The following is a 23,475-nucleotide window of genomic DNA, read 5'->3' as shown; positions in this document are numbered from 1 at the left end:
CATTATGGTTCTGTATCTTTTGTGTTTGTTTATAACTGTATGTGGATACGAGCTTACTGTCCTCCTTTCTCACAGCCCAGTGACATTCCGGCCTGCTTTTCTGCGCTGTTTGACCATCTCATGCTCAACAGACGCCCAGCACAAAAAGGGGTCGATGCTGAGTGGACATACCTTTTATCTCTGGAGAACCTGACTGCCTGGGGTGAGTTTGCTGAGTCAGAGAATTTTGCCCCCTTTCTTGTACCCTCCCAATGTCCTCTTCCAGACCGGGTCGGCCCATTCGTAATTCCGCCAAGAACGCGTCTATGTGCCTGCTCTCCGGTAGCCCCCCTCGTGGGTGGTTTCTCCAAAACAAATTCACCAGGGGTGGTTATTACTGGTTTTTGCCATTGGACAAAACTTGAAAACATTCAACAAACATTTGTTACTCTCAGGCCATGAGGCTCCAAGCTCAGAGCTGGGGGCTCTCTACAGGCCAGATGGACTAGGCTGGAGTTGAAGTCTTCAATGGAGACAGAGACCCCCCAGTCACTCACATAAAAAGATTGGGGATTCAATGCTCAGCCTCTTGGTGCCCAAGGCTGATACCTTTTCTGCCCCAAATTGTCTTGAAAGTCCCCCCCCGGCCTTGCTGTTCAGTGGGGGAGACCTGGGACCCCTGAGCTCCTGGACTTGGAGTTAGCTGGTCCTAGTTCCTGCAGGATCCTGAGCAGGAAGAATTCCCTTTTCAGCCTCAGATTGGCACCTCCATTTTACTTCCCACTGGGTTCCTATTGGAGGATGTCACCGGCTAATTGGACAACGAACGTTTCCTATCTTTTGTAATCTAGCTGCCAATTCCATCTGTTTCTTAACATCCTTGGGATAACATCACCATTCCAGTACACCTCTGTCCTGTTATAATAAGGCCGGAGTCGCAATGCCATCAGTAATTCCTATGGCTCAGCTGCCAAGGATGACCTTATTCTGAGACGTTTGGTGGTCCTCTCCCTTAGCGGTGATCAATACCTCTGGGCAGGAATCATTTTAATATGCTGCTTAATTGATTGGTCTGGCACAAGGCCTTCCCCCATGAGTATATAAATTTTAATTAACAATGATGTTTGGAAAGCCCATTGGTATCTGTGTTCCCAGGGTGCTCATGTCTTAATGAGTGTTATGTCTCAGCCCTCAGACCTGACTGAAATGACAGATGGCTGCTGGTTTGTGCCTTGGCACTCATTTCAAGCCTTGGCGCTCACGGGGCCATGAATGCAGCAGGGGGTGGCAGAGGGAGGTGGCCATAAAAGGATACTGTCCTGGGCCCGAAATCATGAGACAAGATGTCATCTTGCCAGTGCCTTCTGCTTTTCTTCAGAGTCTAATTGCCCTGCCATTCTCCATGCTGACTCCCTGGTTTGGGGACTACCGCTGTTACTGAACGCTGCTGCCTTCCATCTCCCATGGAGTCTTCTGAATCTGAGATTCTGGCAAACTCTGGTCAGATCCTATGTGGCCTCTTTGCTTAGGGTCTGCTGATCACTCTGTACCTTCTGCATTTCTCTTCCTTCTCCCCAGCCGTGGGGCTGAGGATTTCAGGAGTGGTCAGGTTGTTGGTCAGCCAAATGGGGAGAGCAGCTGCCCCACATTAACATTAAAATGGGGCACATTCATATTTGTTTTTTAAAAAGCAATTATATAACTCAAGTGTATTCATCTTCATGGACCCCTAGGATGTTAGCACAGGATGGGACCCCAGAAGTCATCTGCCACTGGTGTCAAATTCATGTTGGCCTAGGAGACCACCAATGAACATTCCCTGGCTTGAATTGCATTTTTATTTGCTTTGCTAAACGTTTCCCGATCTAATTGTAATCTGATTTGGCCGGACTTGACACCTTTTATCTGCTGTATCCCTTGCATTTAACAGATGAAGCAGCCCTGCCGCCTTGAAACCCGTAAGTCTCCCCATCCTGAACAGAACATTACTAGTCTCTACCATCTCCTCAAGTTTTGTCTATATGTGTCCTGGGTCGCTCTTCTCTTTATCAGACTCCTAGAAACGGGCCTGGCATTCAGCCCTCCCGCTTCCTCTCCTCTCCTTTGTTGCTCAGTGGCTGGCGTCTGATCCCGTCCTTCCCCCAGGACCGCTCCCCACAGTGACCAAGGGTTTCTTAATTACCATGATGATTTCCAGCCTTCATCCTTGCCCTTGATCCCTCCGCTGCCTTGGATGCCGCCGACTACTCTCTCCTCCTACCTCTGGGACCACTCCTGCTCGGCCTCCATTGCAGACTCCCCATCCATACCCTGCCCCTGACTGTGACTGTTACTCCAGGGCCTTGCTCTAAACCCTCTCAGTAATCTCCTGCACTTTCATCTCTCTTCAGATGACCCCCCCCAGCTCTCCATATCCAGTCCCAGCCTCTCCCCCAAGCTTCTGTCCCTTCTCTCCACTGACCATTGGATATTTCAGGAGACGTGTAGAACTCAGTGTGTTTAAGACAGGACTCATTCCCCTTTCTGTGAAACCTTCCCTTTCTTTCTAACAGTTGAAGGTGCTGCCATTCCTGTCCCAGCATTATCCTTGTCTCACCTCTCAGAGTATTACGCTGGCTTTTTCCCTGCTCCAGCCCGATCTGTACGTGGCTGCCAAGGCCATTTTCCAAATCTGACCCTGTCACTCCCTGTCAGGTAACTCTCTTGGTTTCCTGTTGATGCTCGGATCAAATACAAAGTCCTTTATTTAGCTTTTAAAGCCCTAAGCAGCCTAGCCCCTGCTTGTTTTCTAGCTTTGTTGGATATAAGGCCTACACAATGTGGTCCAGCCAACTGGACCTTCTGTCCAGCTCCCACATATAATATTCTGTGCCTTTGTACTGGTTGCATCCCATTCTGGGAAAATATTCCTTCCTCACCCTCCCCTCTGCCTCATAGAGTCTTCTTCCTAGAAGATCCAGCTCAAGCCCCACCTTCTGCATAAAGTCTGGCCTGTTAGTCCCCCCCAATGCTCGTACCCTCCCTCCCAGACTGCCTTTGTGTATCTATATATATACCACTTTATATTTGTGTGTGTGTGTGTATATATATATATATATATATATATATATATATATATATATAGACAGAGAGAGAGAGAGAGAGGGAGAGAGAAAGAGAGAGAGATATCTCTTTGTATATATATCTATAGAGATATATATCACTTTGTATATCTATATATTTGTATTATTAGGTCATAGTCCTGTGAGATATATATATATATATATATATATACACACACACACACAAAGAGTTATATGCACATTTATCTCGCTTTTTAGAATAGAAATGTCTTGTAAGTAGGGATTGTTTTGTTCCTCAAACTTGTGTTTGTTCCATAGTGCCTGACACCCAGGAGGCCCTTAATAAATACTAGCCGATTGCTTGCTTTCTTAATGACTGTTCTTCCTTTCTTGCTTGGAACGGACCTAGTGAGTGACACGAAGTGCCACGTGAATGTTAAGTAAGGTCAGTGACATTTGGAAACCCAACGAGAGAGGAAATGCCCACGTTCCTGTTGGTTTGGGGTCTTCCACCTTTAGACAGATTCATGTGCTTCTTAAGAATTCTCCTCCTCCTGTTTGTAAAAGCTGAATTTTCCAAGCCCCAGAAGGGTGGCGCGGCGTCCCTGGGCCTTACCGGACAATGAGAGTGGTGTGGCGCTCCCGTCTCACGAGCTGGGTGTGTTTCTCGGTGCATCCCTGGAATTCTTCTGTGGGATCTGCATCTTTGAAGCTGATGCTAAAATTACTGCCTCGGCTCTTCCAAAGGCGGATACTGATGGAAGAGTCAATGAAATCGAAGGTCGCCAGCCTGGGAGGCGTTGAAAGATACCTGGCTATGATACTATTTCTGATTTAATAATGCGAATGGGAGGCTAGCCCTTTGTAATAATTAGGACTAATTACTGAAGAGGTGTTGACAGATGGGCTAAGAGGAAACAAACTGCCTTTATCCAGTGGCTTAGAGTCAGATTACCAGCCTTGTGTTATCTGTTTCTCAGAAAGGAGAAGCTTCAATCATTCACTAAGTCTTCAAAGGGGAAAAGGATCCTGACAATATACGGGATTTGCAAAGAAGCTATGAAATACGTCTTTGATTCAAAATAGCGAAATTAATCCGCCATAAATTATTTTCTTTCTAAAGTTTGAATTATGGATGGTGAATCTGCTTTGAACTCTCAGATGCATTGATTAGGCACGACTAGCAGATTTTTGTTGTTGTTTTCTCCCCGAGTTCTCGTCCTCCCCATGTTTACACCGGAGAATGGGGCCGGGGCTGCTCCTTGCACGGGCTTGGCTTGAGAAGCACCCGGGATGGGGCGGGAAGATGCCCAGGACATTTTCAGTGCTGGAAGCTCTGACTTTTCCTGGTTGCTTCTTTGCCAAGTGAGGATTTCTGTGAGACCAAGCAAATTCAACACTGGTGCCTGAACAGGAAAGCATAGTGTATTTTTATTGGCAGTGACTATCACTTATCCAGTCTTTTATGATCATGAGCTGCAGGTAATGAGATAGGAATCTTTAATATCTCAGCAGGCTTGTACTATTTAATTTGTTTTCTTAATCTGGAATTTAACTTTTTCTCATACATAAGCAAGCGTGCTTGAGCTCCTTTTGGAAAGGTACCGTATAAATCTTGAGCAGTGACAGCGGCTTCATTCTTTGAGGAGGGACTTCTGTTCCTTGGCAGGACCGTCGTGACGGCTCGTCAGCGGTTTCCATTCCTTCATCCGGGTGCCTCGAGTCAGCCGGCCCAGACCCCAACACCGTTTTCCTGGTTAGCTCATGGGAAGGAGCTCGTTAAAGCCATCTAGGTTAATAACCTTTAAACGGAGAGAATATTTTAGGAAAGATTGTTTTAAACCTGTCCCAGAGAACACCAACTGACTTTCAGATGGGCCATATTTAAGTGTGTTGATTTCCCTTCATCTGACCCCGGCTGTTCTATATGATGGTAGAAGGAGCATCCGTTAGCTTGGAAATCAGGGAGCCTGGATTCTGGTGGGTTACAGCTACTGCCAGGCCGAGTGACCAGGGACAGGTCACTTCCCTGCTCAAAGATTCATGGAGTAGTTGTGAGAAAAGCATTTTGCGTGTCTTAGAGCAAAGTAGGAATCTGATCTGATGTGGAAGTTGTTATCATTATTTCTTTTGCTAACATAGATAGAGATGGTTAATTGCACAATGCACTCTACAAGCGAATGTGGGGCTACTTCTTATCAAAGTTTTGTATGCAGGAGGTGCCGCATAAATGTTCTTTCTTGTGTTACCCATGTGTTATGAGCATGGGCTCATAGGCTGTGTGTTTTTTTAAGTTATTTATCTTCTTCACAGAGGGGATGGTTTAATGAATGGTTAAATATTTATACCAGTTTTACCGTGCTGTAAGATTGTTGTGCTTTGATCTGGATTTTCTGGTTTGAGATAATGATGCCGGGAAATGTCTTCCTAATGAATTTGGTCAGAAAATGACATAGCTGGAAGAGCTGCTGAAAGATTGACTCTCCACTTCCCGCCAGTGCCAGAGGCAGGACAATGTGCGGCTGTTCCCAGTACATTCCGAGGCTGGGAGTTCAAGTTCAGGTACCGTAGGACACACGGTTCCTGCTTCAGAATGATGCTGTCCAGCCGGCGTTTGGTTTCAGTTGGCCTTTGATATCGATTATGGCCCCTGTGCCCCCGGAAGAAAGGAGACAGAGACGCGAGAGATGCCCCAGGCCGGCGGCCCCTCGACATCATTTCTCGCCAGCGATTGGGACGTGCCAGACAGGAGGACGCGGATGGAGGTTGTGTGGACAGAATGACGCGGGGATGACAAATCTCCCTTCGGACGGCCCTTTTCTGTTGTCTTGCTACATCTGCTTCCTCTTAGGCTGGTCTCGGGCCTTTCTGTGGGGGCGTTGCTTCTCCCTTCACATGCCCACGTTGGGAGTGTGGAGAATTTAAAATCTGCACTTGGGAGGGCAGTTCTCTTGGAGCCTCTGGGCTCCCAGGGGCCCAGGCAGTCTAAGCCTCGGGGCCTAGCAGTCCAAGTGTTGGGGCTGGGGCCTTCTGAGCGATGGGGCCCAGTCAGTCCAAGCCTCAGGGCCCAGGCAATCCAAGTATAAGGGATAGGACCCAGGCAGTCCGGGTGTTGGGGCCCAAGCAGTCTGGGTGTTAGGGCCCAGTCAGTCCAAGCCTCAGGGCCCAGGCAATCCAAGTATAAGGGATAGGACCCAGGCAGCCCAGGTGTTGGGGCTGGGACCCAGACCTTCTGAGCTTCGGGGCCCAGACAGTCTGAGCATCAGGGCTGGGACTCAGGCCTTCTGAGCGACGGGGCCCAGGCTATCTGAGCTTCGGGGCTGGGACCCAGGCTTTCTAAGCGACGGGATCCAGGCAGTCTGAGCCTCAGGGCCTGCTGTATTTGACGGGGCTCCTCTCACATGTTTCTGCAGCACAGTTAGGCCTTTAGAACTGATCTGCCAGCTGATAACTTGACTTATCCAAATAACCATTTCCTTCTATTTGGGCTTTGTCAGCCAAAGCATGGTGTGTAAAGTAGCATGCTCAATTGAAAAATAATCACAATTAAAGGAAAGTACTTGATGTAAACCAATATATGATGCTGGAGGGGGAAGTAGCCAGGAAGCCTTTTTTCATATCTCGACACTGAGTTCAACCTCACAAAGTACACAGAGAAGAAGATAAAACATAAGCCAGAAATACTTGATTATATAAGAATTTTATTGTTATAGTTGGAGGTAGTTGGGTGGTCCGGGGGAGGGAGCAGAGTTCCAGTCCTTCCTCAGATACTTCCCAGCTGGGTGAGCCTGGGCAGGGCAGGTCCCTTTGTGCCTCAGTTTCCTCACTGGTAAAATGGGAATAATAATAGCACCTGCCTGCCAGATTGTGGATGGGATGGCCTCCGTGAAGCGCTCTGCAAACCTTAGCATCCCATAAATGCGTGCTGGGCTTGCTACATGGCTTCGTAGCCATCGGTCTCATCTGCTCACTGTTCTGCCATATACAGAGACGTCGTCTCATCGATTGTCGCCAACTCGGTGAGCCATGTGACCCGAGGAGGGTCAGAGTCTGAGGCCTGAAGAGCTCAGTTTTTAAGCCCAAGGCCTCCCAGTGACTCAGTGGAGAGTTAGGACTAAGTGCGCACTGTAGTTCCTGGGTCCTTGTGGCCACATCCCGGACGTCCTTCCAGCCCGGGGCCAGGACGTGAGGCCCTCGGCCCCTCAGCCACCTGGGTCACTTTGCCCCCACCCCCATGTACCCTGCAGGCTTGGGAGGTTTGGGAAAACACCTATTAAGCACTTTCTGTGTACCAGAGCCTGAGCCAGGGTGCTGTGGCAGAGTGTAAGGGGGCGGCTCCAGGGGCCTCTGGGCATGGGGGCTCTGTGTGAGTCAGGTGTTGGGAAAGCTGTCCACAGCTCTGGCTGTGGACAGTCGGAGGGAAAAGTGCAACAGAAGGAAGCACAGAGCCCTTCTCTTTGTATAATCCTTCATACTTTGTAAAGGGTTTTCAGGCCCCGCTCAGCCCATGGCCCCCTACAGGGTAGCGAAGTGTGTGCCCTGCTGTGCCCAAGCCCAGACTTCTTAATCCAGGGCTTCTCTGCCTCCACCGAGAACCATGGGGACGAGTGGAGAACACCAGCCCAGCCATGTGCCCCTCCTTGTTGTGGGCCCAGTTTTCCCCTCTCCTGTTTGTCAGAGATAGGTAAAGAGGAGGGGGAGAAGTGGGGAGGGGAAGTAAAGGGATGGGGAGGGCTCCCTCAGGGCCCCAAGCACTTGGAGAGCCCAGGAGTCTTAGGCCGCGTTTGCCTTTTTCTCCAGTAGCTTCCTGCATGCCTGAAAGCATCTTGTACTTGGAAAAATTCATTTTGACAAAATTTGAACCAATCTTATCATTTAAGTAGGAATGTCGTTCCACAGGGAAGCAGTTTTCTTGGGATTTCATCTTTCCCTGTGGCGTTTTCAAATCCACATCCCAGTAATGGATCCGGCTCGTTTTCCTTACTAGATTGTAACCTTCTGGAGGCCACACGGGGCCTTTGATTCCACCTTTGTGTCCCAGAACTTAGTAGGAGCTTTAATAAATGCTTGTTGGTTTGAACAAAGTTTGAAGGTCTCTGGGAAAAGGCATCCTGCCCAAGCAGGGTGTGTCTACACAAGTCTCTGTCTGCCTGCAAGGGCGGTTCTAGCAGCTGGTGAGGTTTGAGGGTCATTCATTAACGAATATTTATTGAACACTTAATCTGTAAAGAATGCTGGCCCGAGGTAGGCACACCAGTGTGGAAATACCTACCCGGTCAAGTCTCCTTTGGCTTGTGGCTGGCCAACGAAGGGCTTCACACGCACTAGCTTAGCAGCTAATAGAAACATACACATTTAAATCTTTTTAGGAAGTTCTCCTAAAATCTCTCTTTAGGGGGCAGCTGGATGGTGCAGTGAATAGGGCACCAGCACTGAAAACAGGAGGATCTGTGTTCGAATCGTGTGACCCCAGGCAAGTTACTTAACCCCATTTGGCTTGCAATAAGTAAATAAATGAATGAATAAATAAAGAAGTAAATAAATAAATAAATGAGGCCTCTCTTTGAATCTTTCTAGAAATCTTTAGATTTTTTCCCCTTCTTTAGAACCAGCATCCAGAACAAATATGTGTTTTCCTGGCGATTCACAATCACCTCAGAATTGTGGCATCTGACTGGAGGGAAAGACCTTCTCATCTAAATATCTCATTTTACAACTAAGGTCTGCCAAGGTTCTCTTGTCCCTGCTCACATAGTGAACAAGTGGCAGGTCAGCCTAACCCTGGGGCCTTCTGGGGGCCTTCGGTGCCCCCTCAAAGGGCAGCTCCGGGCCGCCTCCTACATGCTGCCTTGCCCCATTCTGCTGCGCTTTTTCTTTTTCTCCCAAACTGTCCCCACGGCACCCCCCCATGGCCCTGTGGGACTGTCCATGGGGCTGTCCCCCTTGGCCCTGTGGGGCTGTCCCCCATTCCCCCATGGGGCTGTCCCCCTTACCCTGTGGGGATGTCCCCTGTGGGACTATCCCCCCGCCCCTGTGGGACTGTCGCCTATGCCACGAGAGCTCTCCCTCCTCACTCTCCCCTCCTAAGTTTTCTCGACTCCCATCAGGCCAGCCAGGGCTCAGCCCGGAGCCCATCTGCAGCCACAGCTGAAAGCCCTCCTGTCTCCTCTCACTGTCCTGTGGGTACCTGTTTGTCTCCCTGTTGGATCATGAGCTCTCGAGGGCAGGGACCGTTTGACCTTTCTTTGTGCCCCCAGCACCTGGCATAGTGCCTGGCACCTAGAAGGCCCTGTTTCACTGGACCACACTTCTCCCTAGAATTCCAAAGCTTTTCACTGTTATTTTCCTTTATGTCGTCAGCTTGTGCTTTTGCAACGTATCTTTTCCTCTTGGTTCTCTTCTGTTCCCTTCATTCTTCATCACCTCATTTAAGTCTTCCCAACTTTTTGCAAATTCGTTGTAATTTCCATAGCACAGTAACATTTACAAACCACAGTGGTCAAGCCATTCTCTGCACTCAGTGGGACTAACAAGTGTACTTCCCAGTAATTTATACTGAGGACTCTTTCTCCCTTGGCTGTCCCCAGACGCACGGGTGGCTTGCTGAGCGTTCCTGGTGGGATAAAGACCAACGGATGAAATGGTCAATATTGGGCACCAGCTGGAGCAGTGAAAGTTCGGGTGGTGGAGAAAGCCAGAAGAGGCTTGGAACGTGGTGGGCGAGTGCAAGTTGGCCATGTGGGTTACAGTGAGAAGAAAGGGCCTCCCTAAAGCTTGCGCCGATGCTGGCAGGATGCTTTCCTATTCCCACAATGCTCTCTTCACAACCATCCTGTGAGATTCAGGGAAATTGGAATCCTTGGGGGCAAAGTTATTGATCTCTGCCATAACCGAGATGTGATGGAGCCGGGACTCTGGACTGCCACTTCTCCTGACTCCAAGGCCAGTGTGCTTTCCCAGAAGCCAATGTCAGGAAGCCTGAAGTAGACTATGTTGTTTTTCCCAAACAGGAGGCTTCTGTTTTACAATTTTTAGGAATGTAACAACTCCTAGCTGCCTGATGTAGATTATCCAGCTAATAGCTTGCCTCAATATGGCTTGGAGCCATGGTCACCCAGACAGTGTACAGCCCTTGGTCAGCAGGGAAACGTTCCATAAATGGGCTCGCTTCTCCATGGTCAAGGCCAGGAGCGGAGAAGGAAGCTTGTCTAGACCCTGGGAGCTCAGAAGGCCCGGCTCTGAAGGCTCATCTCCACTTTAAAACAGTTGCAGAGTGACGGATGTGAATCCTAAGGTCCTCGAATGGGATCTGCCCCATTTCTCACCCTGTGGGACACAGTTTTTAAAGATTTCTTACTATTTGTTTCCTATCGGAGGCCCGGTTTTTTTTTAATGGAAAGAAATGAGCTTCACTTTGACATTTTGAAGAACAAAAATAAAGATGTTCTTCTGTGTGGATTAAGTTGCATGTTCCTTTGCCCTGTGGGAAGACAAGACAAGAGATAGAACAGACAAATAAATAAAGCTGGTGTTGTAACTGATATTCCAGAATTAGGCATTGCGCAAGAAGTGGGCAATGCGAAAGCATCTCTGCTGGCCCAGGGCCAAATGAGATAGCATAATAAGATTATGCTAAATTAGATTAATAAAGAATAATTAGACATCATAAGTCAAGTAATCATAGGATATTGTCATGGGAAAAATATGTAGCTAGAATTAATTAGTTTTCAAATAAAGTGTTTATTTTAATTGCTTGGAACGATGGAGTCTTTAATTGCTAATGCATCATTTTGGCCAGAGCCATTACAGTTGTTGTAGCAACTTGAGGAGTTTGTTCTCTGGAGTTTGGGGATAACAATGGAGGAGAATTTGATTTCATCACTTTGAAATTACCTTATTCCTAGTAACAGCAGTATTCTTTTGGAATGGTTTGGTACGTACAAGCCAGGATGAATTCTGGGAATCCTTGCTGGAAAAGTGAGCAGGGAGGTGTTTGAGAGCACAGTTAGCCAGCCAGTCCGGCCTGGGGGAGGAAGGGAGCCCTGCACAATGTTGGGGAGCCTGGGCCTTAGGGAGGCTGGCCAGACAGGCCCCACTGCCCACCAGCAGGGCAGTGCAAGCGTGTGCCTGGTTCTGGACTGACCGATTTGCTGCTGGATCGCAGTGACTGATCAAGGTGCACATTCGAATGCGGCCCTAATCCCGACAGGCACAGCTTAAGGGAGATCCTGCAGGAAGCTCTTTTCTGCCCCTTTGCGCCGTCTCTGGCTCTCCCAGAAACTTTGGCCTCTGCCCGCCTGTGCCCCAGCCGGATGGACGCCGGCGCCTTCTTTCTTGGAAGGACTGCACGGCCCAAGTGTGTGCCTTTTCCCTTGAACCAGGAGCAGCTTAGCCATAATGTTATCAGTATGTTTCACCAGGCAATTAATGGCTTCATAAGGCCAGACAGCTGGCTCTCTTAGAACTTAATCTACAAAATCAACCTGTTTATACAGTGCTGCAATTTTATCGGCTGAAGCCTCATTTCCATGCAGCCTTAGCCTGATATATGGAAAGCAAGTGCTGGGACACACGATCCCGAGCACGGAGGGGACTTGCTCGAGCTCGGGGCCCCCATCTGGGGCTTTAGCACAGCGGCCCCTTTGGCCCTTTGCAACGTGTTTATGAGGTAGCCCCCACCGGCCGGTGTTTTAACTGCTCTGGAAAAGGTCAGCCAGCTGGTAGCTAAAGGCAAGTGTGTCAGGCGGAAAACTCCAAAAAGATTATCCATCTGACACTTGGGAAGTATTAGAATGATTAATGTTTATGTTCATTTATGGGTTTTACATATTGATTAATAGCTTTGGTTTCAGCAACTAAAAACATGGAAGTGGCAATGAGATCCATATGTTTGACTCACAGGGTCCCAAATGAGAGCTGGGCAATTCTTAGTTTGCTTTGTATTTAGATTTTGGATTTTCACAGGGAAAACCATGTCTTCGAAGTCTTTAAAAAGTCCACACTTTGGAATGTTTCTTAGCACTTGGGCAAATGGGACATTTTCCCTGGGCAGCCGGTTCTTCGCTTACATGCTTTGGTCCATCAGGAACGGTGCTGTCTCCATTGGAGATGGTTGTCAGGCGAGTTATGTTCTCCGGGTGCTGGTGAAAACAAAGGTAACCAAGGCCCAGGTCTCTCTCTTCCCCCCTTTGTTCTTCTCGTTCTCCTCAGTCCGCCTCGGGAAGCTGTCCCTGACCGTATGACCCACTGCCCTGTTCCTCTGTGGACTTATTTCTGTCCCTGATACCATCACTCCTTCTGACTGCCCGGTGTGAAACCTTCATCTTAGATTGGACTCTTCCCACATGGAGTGAGGGGGCTAGCGGAGTGTGGCCAAAGTCAGCAAGCCCTGCATTTGAATCTTGCCTCTTCCTTACTGTGTGACTCTGGGCGGTCTGTGCCTCAGTTTTCTGATCTGTAAAATGGGAATGGTGTTAATAGAACCTTCCTCATAGAGTGGTGAGAATCAAATGAGATTCTATGTAAAGCACTTTAAATATCTACCTTTAATACTAATAAATAATAAATTCTGCCTGAGTAATGGCTCTCACTCACACCCATCCTCTTATCTCTAATCCCATTGCTCCCATCCTGGGACAGACCCTCATTTCTAACTGCCTGAACTATTAGAATAGCCTTAATAGGACTTGGTGGGGTTTTCTATTTAAAATTAAATTTTATTCATCTGAACGTAACAAAAATCAAATAAAATGAGCATTTCCACAAATCTTCTCTCCTCCCCAAGGCCTTATAAAATTGAAAGAAAGAAAAATTAACCCTGTAATTTTAGATGGTTAAAATAAGTCTCCATTTGCTCATATCTGAAAATTTGGGCTCATTCTGCATCTTGAGTTCACGATGCATTTAATTACCAGCCCTTTTGGAATCATGGTTGATCATTGAATTGATCTAAATTAAGTTTTTCAAAGTTCTCTTCTTCCATGGTGTTGTTATCATACAAATTGTCCTCTAGGTCCTATTTACTAAGCTCATCATCGGTTCATACATGACTTGATGGGTTTGTCTCCAACTGTCCCTTTGGTCATCTCTCACAGCACAATTGGATTCGTAATGTGTTTGGGCAAAAAGAACTCCTGTTAATAAATATCTCAGTGCGTATGGGTCATTTTCCTTTGTCTTTGATCCTCTGGTATATAGACCTAATAGTGGTATTGTTGGGTTAAAGGGTAGGCTTAGTTTACGTATTTTTCGAGTACAGTTCCAAATTGCTTTTCAGAATGACTGAACCAACTCACAGCTCTCCCCACGGGGTATTAGTATGCTTGTTTTCTTGAAACTCTTCCAACGTCTGTGATTTTCTTTTTTTGGCCGTCTTTGATGTCAAATTTTTGGTCATCTTTGGTCAATTTGCTGTATGAGTTATTTTTATTTTTCTAATTATAATCATTTGAAGCATTTTTTCATCTGGCTCTTATTAGCTTAGATTTCTCCCCTTGAGAATACTCACTATTCATATCCTTTGATTGTTTCTTTATTGAGGAATGACACTTGTTCTCATATATTTTAATTTTTTCTTTATATACCTTATATATCAGACCTTCATCAGAGAAACTTGTTGCAAAATATTTTTGTTTCTCCCCCCCCCACCAATTAACTGTTTGCTTTCTAATTTAACTGCTTTGGTTTTGAATGTGTAAAACCATTTCAATTTTATGAAATTAAAACCATCTATTTGATCTTCTGTGATCCTCTACCCTTTCTTTGATTATGGAGTTGTTCAATCCACAGTTGAATAGCTATTTTTTTTTCCTTGCTCTAATTTGTTTATGATGTAATTTTTTCTATGTAGGTCACATATCTTTTGAGAACTTACTTTGGAAGATGATGTGAGATTTTAGTCTAATGCTAATTTCTGCCACTTGCTTTCTAGTTTTCCTAGGAGTTCTTGTTAAATAATGAGTCCTTGCCCCACAAGCTGGGATTCTTCGCTTTATCAAAGATTCTTGCTCTCTGTTTACTTCTGTATGTTGTCTACTCAATCTGTTCCATGGATCAACCTCTTTGTTAATCATTACGAAATACTTTTGATAATTACTTATTTGTAGTATAAGTTGAAGAAGCTTCTCTTCCTTTCTACTTTTATTTTTCATTATGTCCTTGGAAATTCTGGTCTTTTGCTCCTCTAGATAATGTTTATTATTTTTATAGCTCTATAATGTAATCCGTTGGTGATTTGATTCAGTTTGGACCTTAATGAATAAATTAATTTAGATAGTATTATTATTTTTATTATATTGAGCTAATCTACTCATAAGCTATTAGTGATTCTCCAGTAATTCAGGTTTGTCTTTATTTCTATAAAGATTTTCACAGTTGTATTAATATAGTTTCTGTCTATACTTTGGCAGCTAAACTCTCAAGTTATTTAGAATGAATTTCTCGATCCCTTCCTGCTGATTTTTGTTATCCAGTCTTTCTTCATATGTTGATATAATTGTGATCTTATTAACCTTGTTATTAGCGAAGTCTTTTATGTTTGTAATTTTCCTAATGTGGAAAAAAATCACTCATTATGGGTATCAACTTTATTATAGCTTATCATCTTCCTTATATGTTGCCATAGTTGCTTTGCTAATATTTTATTTAAACTTTTTGCATTCATTAGGGATGTTGGTCAGTTGTTTTTTCATTTTTGTCATATATAGGAAGGCTATCATAAATGGAATTTCATAGGATCCCTTTTCCTATTTTTAGACAGTTTATAAAATAAGAGGAATTCATTGTTCTTTGAATGTTCAGTAGAACTCACTTGTAAATGCATCTGGTTTCAGTATTTTGTGGCTTGTTCAATTTCTTTTTTAGGATTGGTTTTTCTAAGTAACTTTTTTTTCTTCTGATAATACGAGTATTTCATATTTTATGGCTATTTCATTTAAGCCATCAATTTTATTTATATAAAATTGCACAAAATAGTTTATAATAATTATTTTTCCTTTCTTGTTGTGTTTTCTCTCTCTCCCTCTTCTCTCCTTCCCCTCTTTCTATCAAACTAGCCAATTAATTATCTGTTTTCTTTCCTTCAAAAAAGCTGCTATTGGTTTTGTTATAAATTCAGTCAAATTCCTGTTTTCAGTTTTGTTGATCTTTATTTTCAGAATTTCTGTTTTGGTGTTTAATTTGTTGTTTTTGCTTTTGTCTTATTTTTTTTTTTGCATGTGATTACTGTTCCTGCTTATCAGAGTTTGGGTTAAATTGATATAAAGCATACTAGATTTTATTCCAGACTCTTATTTTGACTCTCTGTGAATCTTTGTGTTTCAAGTGTGTTTCTTATAGACTGAAGGTTGTTGGATGCTACTGTATATTCTAGTCTGCTGCCTTCTTTTTTTTTGGTGAGTTCATTCTGTTTACATTCATAGTTATGAACATTGTGTATTTCTCTCTGTCCGCTTTCATTTACTTTTTCCTCCTCTTTACAAAGAAGATTAGGCACCTTCGGTGCTTGATGCAGCCTTCTCTTATTTCCTTGCTCCTCTCCTTTTTTTCTCACCCAGACTGTGATCCCTGCTTTGTATCCTTTCTTTCTTCCAATCTGTCCCCTATTCCCCGCCACAGTCTATTTACTTCCCAAGTTGAAGTTGTTTTGCTTCTGCCTGATTCCTTCTCAGTCTACCCACCTTCTTACCCCTCCATTTCTCTTCTTCCCATATCTTCTTGTTTGCCAGGAAGTTGAGTTGAATAGAATTTTAGAGTGATGTGAATGTGTGATTGTGATTATGTGTATATGTGTGTGTGTAATCTATCCTCCTTTGACCAATCTAGGATATTCTTTCCCCCCCTCCCTTTTCTTTCTTGATTTAGGACCATCAGGATATAACTAACTTGTAGGCACTCTATCTTGTCTGATTCCTCCTGGAGGGAGGTTAAAGCTTTGAGTCTTTGGAGCTCTCTTTTCTTTTCCAGTTCTTTATCTAAAACTCTCATTTTATTTAAGCGTCACTCTTGACCACCTGCTATGTTTCTTTTAGGACTTCTCAGCCCCTTTTTGGCCAGGTTGTGACTTTGTTTGGAGTTTTGCTTGTCCTTTCTTCCCCTGGGCTTCCTGTCCGGGTGTCCCTGGGAGAACTATATGGCTTGATCGTGGTTGTCTCTGTCGTGTTTTCTCATTTTTCCCTTCTCACCTCCTGGTCTTTTGGTCAGGACTAGAATCTGAGCCCCTGGGGGGATAATCTGTCTAGGATCTTGTTCCTCTTTTCTCTGGGCATTGAGTCCCGGGTTCTTCCAGGACTTAAGGAGCCATGCAGGCCAGTGAGGGGCCTACTCGCAGCATCCTCGGTGGTCTGGCCTCTGCCCATCAGGCTGAGATTCGCTGGTTCCTGGGGTCTAGTTCAGGGTCTGGGGACATAACTGGTCACAAATCTACTCATAGGCTGGCCCCAGCATCTGTCCCCTTTGTGGAAGGTTCTTGCCCTGGATGAGTGCTCCTTGCCCTGCTCTATGGCTCCAGGCCCCAGTCGCCCTCTGAGAGCTGGAGCTTCAGGCTCCCCCGGCCTCCCCAGCCCAGCCTGGCCACTTGGACTCTGCCTTCGGACTCTGCTGACCCCTTGTGCTGACCAGGGCTGGAAGAACGCCTGCTCCTCTTTCTCCTACTGACCCTCTTCGGGGAGTTTTGAAACCTCTGTGGGAGGCTGGGACGGCCTTCTTCCTTTTTCCTGTTGTCTTTGTCGGTCTCCCCAGCAGGCCCCCTCCACACCCTGCCAATATAAGGATTCTTAGACCCAGGCCCACTCTTTTCAATACTCTGCTTAAGAACCTTCGGGGGCTCTGATTGCTGCTTCTGGCCTCCAGTCCAGGCCCTTTACTGGGCATTCCCAGCCCTCAGCAGACCAGTGTGTCCCCCTTAGCTTCCCAGTTAGCCCCCCTCATGCTTCTGTGAGATTGTGAGGCTCTTTGCCCCCTCTTCTCCCCATCCTCTGCCTCTTCTGGGGTGTCTTCCTTCCTCCTCGGGCTGTTGAAGTTCCCCCATGCTTTAAAGCCCAGCTCAGAGGCTGCCCCCAGGAAGCCCTCTCCACTTGCCTTACGCCCCCCCGAAGGTTCCACCGAGGTTTCTGACCTGCCCTGTTCGGAATTGCAGTGATTTGTGTCTTTCTCCCTGGGCAGGCAGGTGCCCCCAGACCACGGATGGGCTCCATGCAGACCCTGGAAAAGATGCTCAGCGGATAAATAGCTGCTCGTTGTCCAGATGGGGAGGCTCGCCAGAAGTCACCAAGCTCTCCCCCAGCCGTGGCCAGCTGCCCAGTCTGAGCTCCCACCATCCCCCAGGCTGCAGGGGAGGGGGCCTTTGTAACCTTCAGACCAGACTTCTTGGCCAGGAGGACAAAGGCCCAGCAGCTCATGGGACGCATGAGGAGGCAGGGATCCAGCTTAGAGCCCGGCGCCTCCATCCACTTTCCCACATGATCGTGGACACGGCCCTTCATATCTCTGGGCCTCAGTTTGCTCATCTGAGTGTGAAGGGGTTGGAGTCAGGGCGTCTCTCATGGAGCTCCCTTTGTGTTTTTCTTGGGCTCCGTTTAAGTCTAGAGAGTTCTCCTTCTCTGTCTCCTCCACTGCCTAGCAGAGCACTGGCCTTGTAGCTCGTAGCAAATAAAATCATGGTGATTGATTGAATTTCCCAGTGTCTGTTTTGTCTGTAGACGGTGATTTCTCAGCCAATCAGGGGAATTGGGAGACTCTGGGCTCCGCACTACATCTGCTTTGTCACTCAGTGTCTTGGAAGCCATTTGCAGGGCTGCGAATTCTGGGTTTCGCACCAGCCTCCAGAAACCCTGTGGCTTTGTTACTTGGCTGGGATGTTGCAAAACAAAGACCCAGCTCCTGGCCAACATTTCCCCACAGAAGGGTCTCGAGAATCAGTTGTTTGGCTTTGATTTTGTTTTGAAGCATTCTTGCAAGCAGACAATCATTACTGATAATTAATGACTGGGTGGTAGCCAGTTCGAGTGCAGGATCAGACAGTATGTGGTATTTTCCACCTTATTAAGGAGAGACTGTTAGGAGATGGAGGGGAGGATTTGTGGCAACAAGCTCGGGGGTATTGGTTAGTCATTGTGCTGTCTGGTACTGCCAACTTGTGAGCTGTAACTATTGTCGAAAAGCTTCCCAGCCACGTGACTTATATTTCTGTTTCTAAAGTCAATTCACCAGGAGAGGATTAATTTCTTGCACTGTCAGACATGGGGGGGGGGGGAGGCACAAAGACAAAAACACAATGGCCCCTGCAATCAGGGAACCGATCTGCAAATGTTAATTAGGTGCCTGCTGTTTGCAGAGCCCTGGAGAGTCAGTGATAAAGATAAAGTCCCACTGTCCCCCCAAAAGGAGCAGAGCCCCTAGAGCAGTAGGTGATCTCTCTACCTCACACTGGGAGGCTCTGGCAGTCGGAGGCGGGTTTTTTCCCCAAACAAATTCTCGGTTTCCAATCAAGCCTTTGCCTCCTCTCTCTCAACATTTGTTCCCCGAGGAAGAAGTTGTATAAAGAGCACACATACAAATAAACCATCCAGTGTTAAGGGAAGGCCCTTGATTCTTAGAGTGCTGCTCGAGTAAGTACTTCTCTGTGGACAGACTTTGCTAGTCAAATCACTCCCTTCTCCAGATCCAGCTGTATTTTCTCAGGTGACCCTTTGAGTTGTCACTAAGTTATGATATGGTTAAATATTATATATAAAGAGAGCTATCAAACAGTGTTTAAGAAAACACATACCGTGGACTGTTTGATGCTTTTATCGTATTTGGCTGATAAGTTGGAGTTCATATATTTTTCTTTAAAAAACAAGGAAATTGAAGGTGGTTCTTGTGCCTTTGACTCAGAGGATTAGAAAAGGCCTCTTCCTCCTCCTCGTGGATGGAAGCCAGAAAGCTTCCTAGGCTGCCCACACTATCCTCTCCTCAGCCCCTGTGCCTTTTCTCATTGGCTTCCAGGAGACTCTGTGCTGGACCCTGTCCTCACAGTCCCTCTGAGAGAAGGGTCTCCCCGGGGCTTCCTGTTTAATTCAGCCGTTAACCTTTCAGGGGCTTGTCCAGGGCATAGTGAGCAGAGCTGGGATCCAGCCTGAACAGAGCCCCCTGGACAGTACCCAGATGAGCTCCTGGCCCATCGCCCCTGGGCCAGCCAGTCCCCATTCTGAAAAGTTCTGACTGGGGGGAAGGGCTTTCTTATTGGGAGCCACCATCTCTGTCCCTTTGCACTCCCATTTGCAGTCCTTCCCTCAGAGGCCAAGAACAAGGCAGCTTCTTGACCTTTCTTAACTGAATTTCATGTGACTGGTCCAGAGCATCTCCCTCTGTGTAGACACCAGCCTGCCGTTGTCCTTTTTATACGGTGGTCCTCCGAACTGAACCCCGTACTCCACCCGAGATCAAGAGGACTGCGTCTTCCCCCGGATGTGGTGGTCACTACTTTGTGGCGCCTTCCCCCCTGCCTTCCCTTTGTTATTTTCTTTCAAAATATTTATTTACTTTAACATTTAAAACAAAATTTGAGTGCCAAATTCCCTCCAGTTCCTTCCTCCACCCCTTGAGAAAGCAGGCAGTAGGGTATTTCCCTTCCTCCTTGTCCCAGTGCATCTTTCTTTCTTACCCTTTCATTTTTTTTTTTTTTTGTAGCTCATCCCAACATAATTGACTCACCTTGAGTCTCCCTTTTTGTAGATTCCTTAAAGTTCTTAAAAGTTACACGTACCCTTTGAGTCTTGTGTTTGAATGTCACATTTTCTATTCAGATCTGATCTTTTTATCAGGGATGCTTGAACTTCCTCTGCTTCTCTAAATTTCCTTTTTTTCCCCCTAAAGAATTATACTCTTTTACTAGATAGTTATTCTTGGTTGTAATCCTAGTTCCTTTGTCTTCCAGAATTATTCCAAACTCTGGTTCTTTAAAATGGAAGCCGCTAAATCTTATGTGATCCCAACAATGGCTCCACCAAATTTGACTTATTTCTTTCTTATTATTTACAATATTTTCTCCTTGATCTGGGATCTCTGGAATTTGGCTCTAATATTCCTGGGAGTTTTCATTTTGAGATTTCTTGCTAAATTGTGGATTCTTTCTATTTCTATTTTGCCCTCTGAATCTAAGATAACAGAGCAGTTTTCCTAAATCATTTCTTGAAATATGATATCTAGACTCTAACGCTTTTTTTGATTGTGATAACCCAATAATTCTTAAATTATCTCTCCTTGTTCTATTTTCCAAGTTAGTTGTTTTCCCAAAAAAAATTTCATATTTTTCCATTTTTTCATTCTTTTGATTTTATTCTGTTGTTTCTTGATGTCTCATAGAGTCATTAGCGTCTACTTGCCCAATTCTAATATTTAAGGAATTACTTTCTTCAACAAGCTTTTATACCTCTTTTTGTATTTGGCTGGAACAGCTGGTGACACAGTGGATAGAGTGCTAGGATTGGAGTCATGAAGTCTCATCTTTCTGAATTCAAATCCGACCTGAGATGTTTGTTAGCTGTGTGACTCCAGGCAAGTCATTTAACCCAATTTGTCTCAGTTGCCTAATCTGGAAAATGAGCTGGAAAAGGAAATAGCAAACCAACCACTCTAATCTCTCTGCCAAGAAAATCCCAAATGGGGTCAAGAAGAGTCAGACATGACTGAACTGATGACTGAAAATGACTGAACTTTCATTTGGCCAGTTCAGTTTTTTAGAGAGAGAGAGAGAGAAAAAAGAGAATGAAAGAGAGAGAGAGAGAAGAAGGAGGAGGAGGAGGATGACGACGAGGAGAGAGAAGAGAGAGAGAGAAGAGAGAGATAGAGAGAGAGAGAGAGAGAGAGAGAGAGAGAGAGAGAGAGAGAAAGAAGAAGAAGAAGAAGAAGAAGAAGAAGAAGAAGAAGAAGAAGAAGAAGAAGAAGAAGAAGAAGAAGAAGAAGAAGAAGGAGGAGGAGGAGGAGGAGGAGGAGGAGGAGGAGGAGAGAGAAGAGAGAGTGAGTGTGTGTGCATGTGTGTAAGAGAGAGAGACAGACAGAAAGATAAGAGACAGAGAGAGAGAGAGAGAGAGAGAGAGAGAGAGAGAGAGAGAGAGAGTATGTCTTAAGAGAGAGACAAAGAGAGAGAGAGGGAGAGTTTTTGTGCTGTTTTTAAGTATCTGGCAAATGCTGGTTTTTGAGATGTTATCCTCTAAAATATTTCTGTGCCTCTTTGACTAAGCTGTTAATTTTCTTTTCATAATGTTTCTGCCTTAGTCTCATTTTTTCCCTCTACCATTTTTATCTCCTTCTTTAACTTTTCCAAGAATTCTTGCTGGGTTTGTGTCCAGTTTGCATCTTTTCTTTGAAGCTTTGCTTGTAGCTATGTTCACATTGTTGTCTTCTTCTGAGTTTATGTCTTGATCTTTCCTGCTACTATAGAAGCTTGTTATTGCCAGGGAAGACAGAAATAGAATTCTGAATGCCTGTGACAAGTTAGAGGGGAGTCAGACCATTAGAATGAAACCTGGGAGGGACAACGAGATGACCGAGAAGAAGAGGGAAAACAGAACATGAATAAAAGGAGAAAAACCCCAAGTGGTGATTTACAGCTATGACCCAGAGAGATCGTCTAGTTAGAGAACCTAAGAGTCTTAGAGGCCATTCAGTTGGGTGCAGTGGAGTGGGCTCAAATCCTTTCACTTCTACCTATAACCTGTGAAATTTTGAATGACTAACTTTACCTCTCTGGGTCCCAGTTTCTTCATCTGAAATAAAATTGCTTTCCCAACAAAGAGTGAAAGAGAGTTCTTGACCAGACAAGGGATAGAAAAGATCCTAAGTGATCAAATCGGCAACTTTGATATGCAAAATGAAAAAGGTTATGTTCAGATACAGTCAGTGCACTTAGATTGAAAAGGGAAACAGTGAAGTGATTTTAAAGAATCTTTGAAACAAATTTCTGATAAAGTATATTCAAACAATTATTCCCCAATAAATAAATTATGAAAGGACATGACCATTTAGATGAGCACCTTGTGCCATATATCACAGAAAGCTCCAAATGGGTATATGATCTAGAGATAAAAGGTCACATCATAAACATAGTAGAGGAGCAGGGGAAGAATATTTGATCAAAATGAGAAAGAGAGAGAGAGAGAGAGAGAGAGAGAGAGAACGAACTCAGTAGTAAAATGGACAGTTTGAATTACGTGAAACTAAAATGTTTTTGCACAAATAAAATCAGTGCAATCAAAATTAGAAGGCAGACAATTACGTTGGAAAATAATCTTTTCAGACTATCTAAATCTAAGATATCTAGAGAATTGTTAAAATATATAAGAAGTAATTCTCCAATAAATGGTCCAAGCATATGAACAAGCAATTCTTGAAAACAGACAGACTACCCACAGCCATATGGAAGAAGTGCTCCAAATTAATAATGTGAAGGGAAATGCAAATTAAAACAACTCCAAGATTCCAAATCACTATCAGATCGGCAAAGATGACTAAAAAAAAAAAAAAAGGAACATGACAATTATTGGAGAGGGTGTGTGGGAGGACAGGAATGCTAATGCATTGTTGGTGGACCTGTGATCCAGCCATTCCAGATAGCAATTTGGAATTTACTCTGAAAAAGACTGTATATATCCTTTGACCCAACAATATCAGTACCAGGCACATACCCTCAACAGACACCTCCCCCCCCCCAAAAAAAAGGTTGAGTAACATGCTGGGTAGCAGCCGCAGTAAGTATCTGTCATTAGAAAAAGTCTGTATCCACAGCAGTGGTTCAGTGGAACGGATTCAAATGAACTCACTCATCTTTTGAAGAATTAAAGTAGAGTGTTATTATACAGAATGCTTTCTTCTTCACTAATGGTTACTTGAGCGTATTTCTCGCTTTCTTTTCCTTGTAGACTTGGGACTATGTCACACGTAAGGGATCCCAAAAATCTTGGTACAGTTGTATGTTATTAATGTGTGCTGGCCACGAGCACATAATGCTTCTGCAGTGTGTCTCCTGATTCATTCTCCCTATGTATTTTCTTTTTAAATAATAATAAATTCCTGCCATTGGCTTAATTGTTTTCCTTTGTCACATAAAGGCAGAGTGTTGTTTTTTAAGTCCAGTCTGCTGCCTCTCTGTTAGCCTTCTCCCTGCTTCTCCTTTCAGGTTTCATCATTCAGGGTTTCCTCTTCTCTCCTAGCCTGTGGGGATCGCTTCCTAATTGGCCATCAGAGTAATGTTCCTGATACACTCGTTTGTCATGCCGTTGCCCATTCCTTCACCTGTAAAATGGGCCTGATGAGCTGAGCCATTCATTCCTGCTGGGACATACCACGGGGCAGCAGTCTAGCCAGGACAGACGTCGGGGCAAGGGGACCGCCCTCAGCCCAGGTGGAGGTCAGATGGCGCAGTCCCCGTCGGTGGGAGGCGTTTTCCTCATCTGTC

General features: G+C 45.2%; 1 protein-coding gene across 1 annotated transcript in view; it reads left to right on the top strand.

The window, feature by feature from the left end:
* GNB1L (G protein subunit beta 1 like) overlaps positions 1–23,475 on the top strand; it is a 124,338-nt gene that overhangs the window by 50,019 nt on the left and 50,844 nt on the right. The window contains exon 2 of the mRNA XM_023505348.2: positions 76–202. The gene's annotated coding sequence lies outside the window, so the exon portion shown is untranslated. The remainder of the gene's footprint in view (positions 1–75; positions 203–23,475) is intronic.

The sequence above is a fragment of the Sarcophilus harrisii genome, chromosome 1 (genome assembly GCF_902635505.1).
Source record: "Sarcophilus harrisii chromosome 1, mSarHar1.11, whole genome shotgun sequence".
In the NCBI taxonomy this organism is placed as follows: Eukaryota; Metazoa; Chordata; class Mammalia; order Dasyuromorphia; family Dasyuridae; genus Sarcophilus; species Sarcophilus harrisii.
The sequence above is the reverse complement of the archived record's forward strand: the minus strand, read 5'-3'. Positions and strand labels throughout refer to the sequence as shown.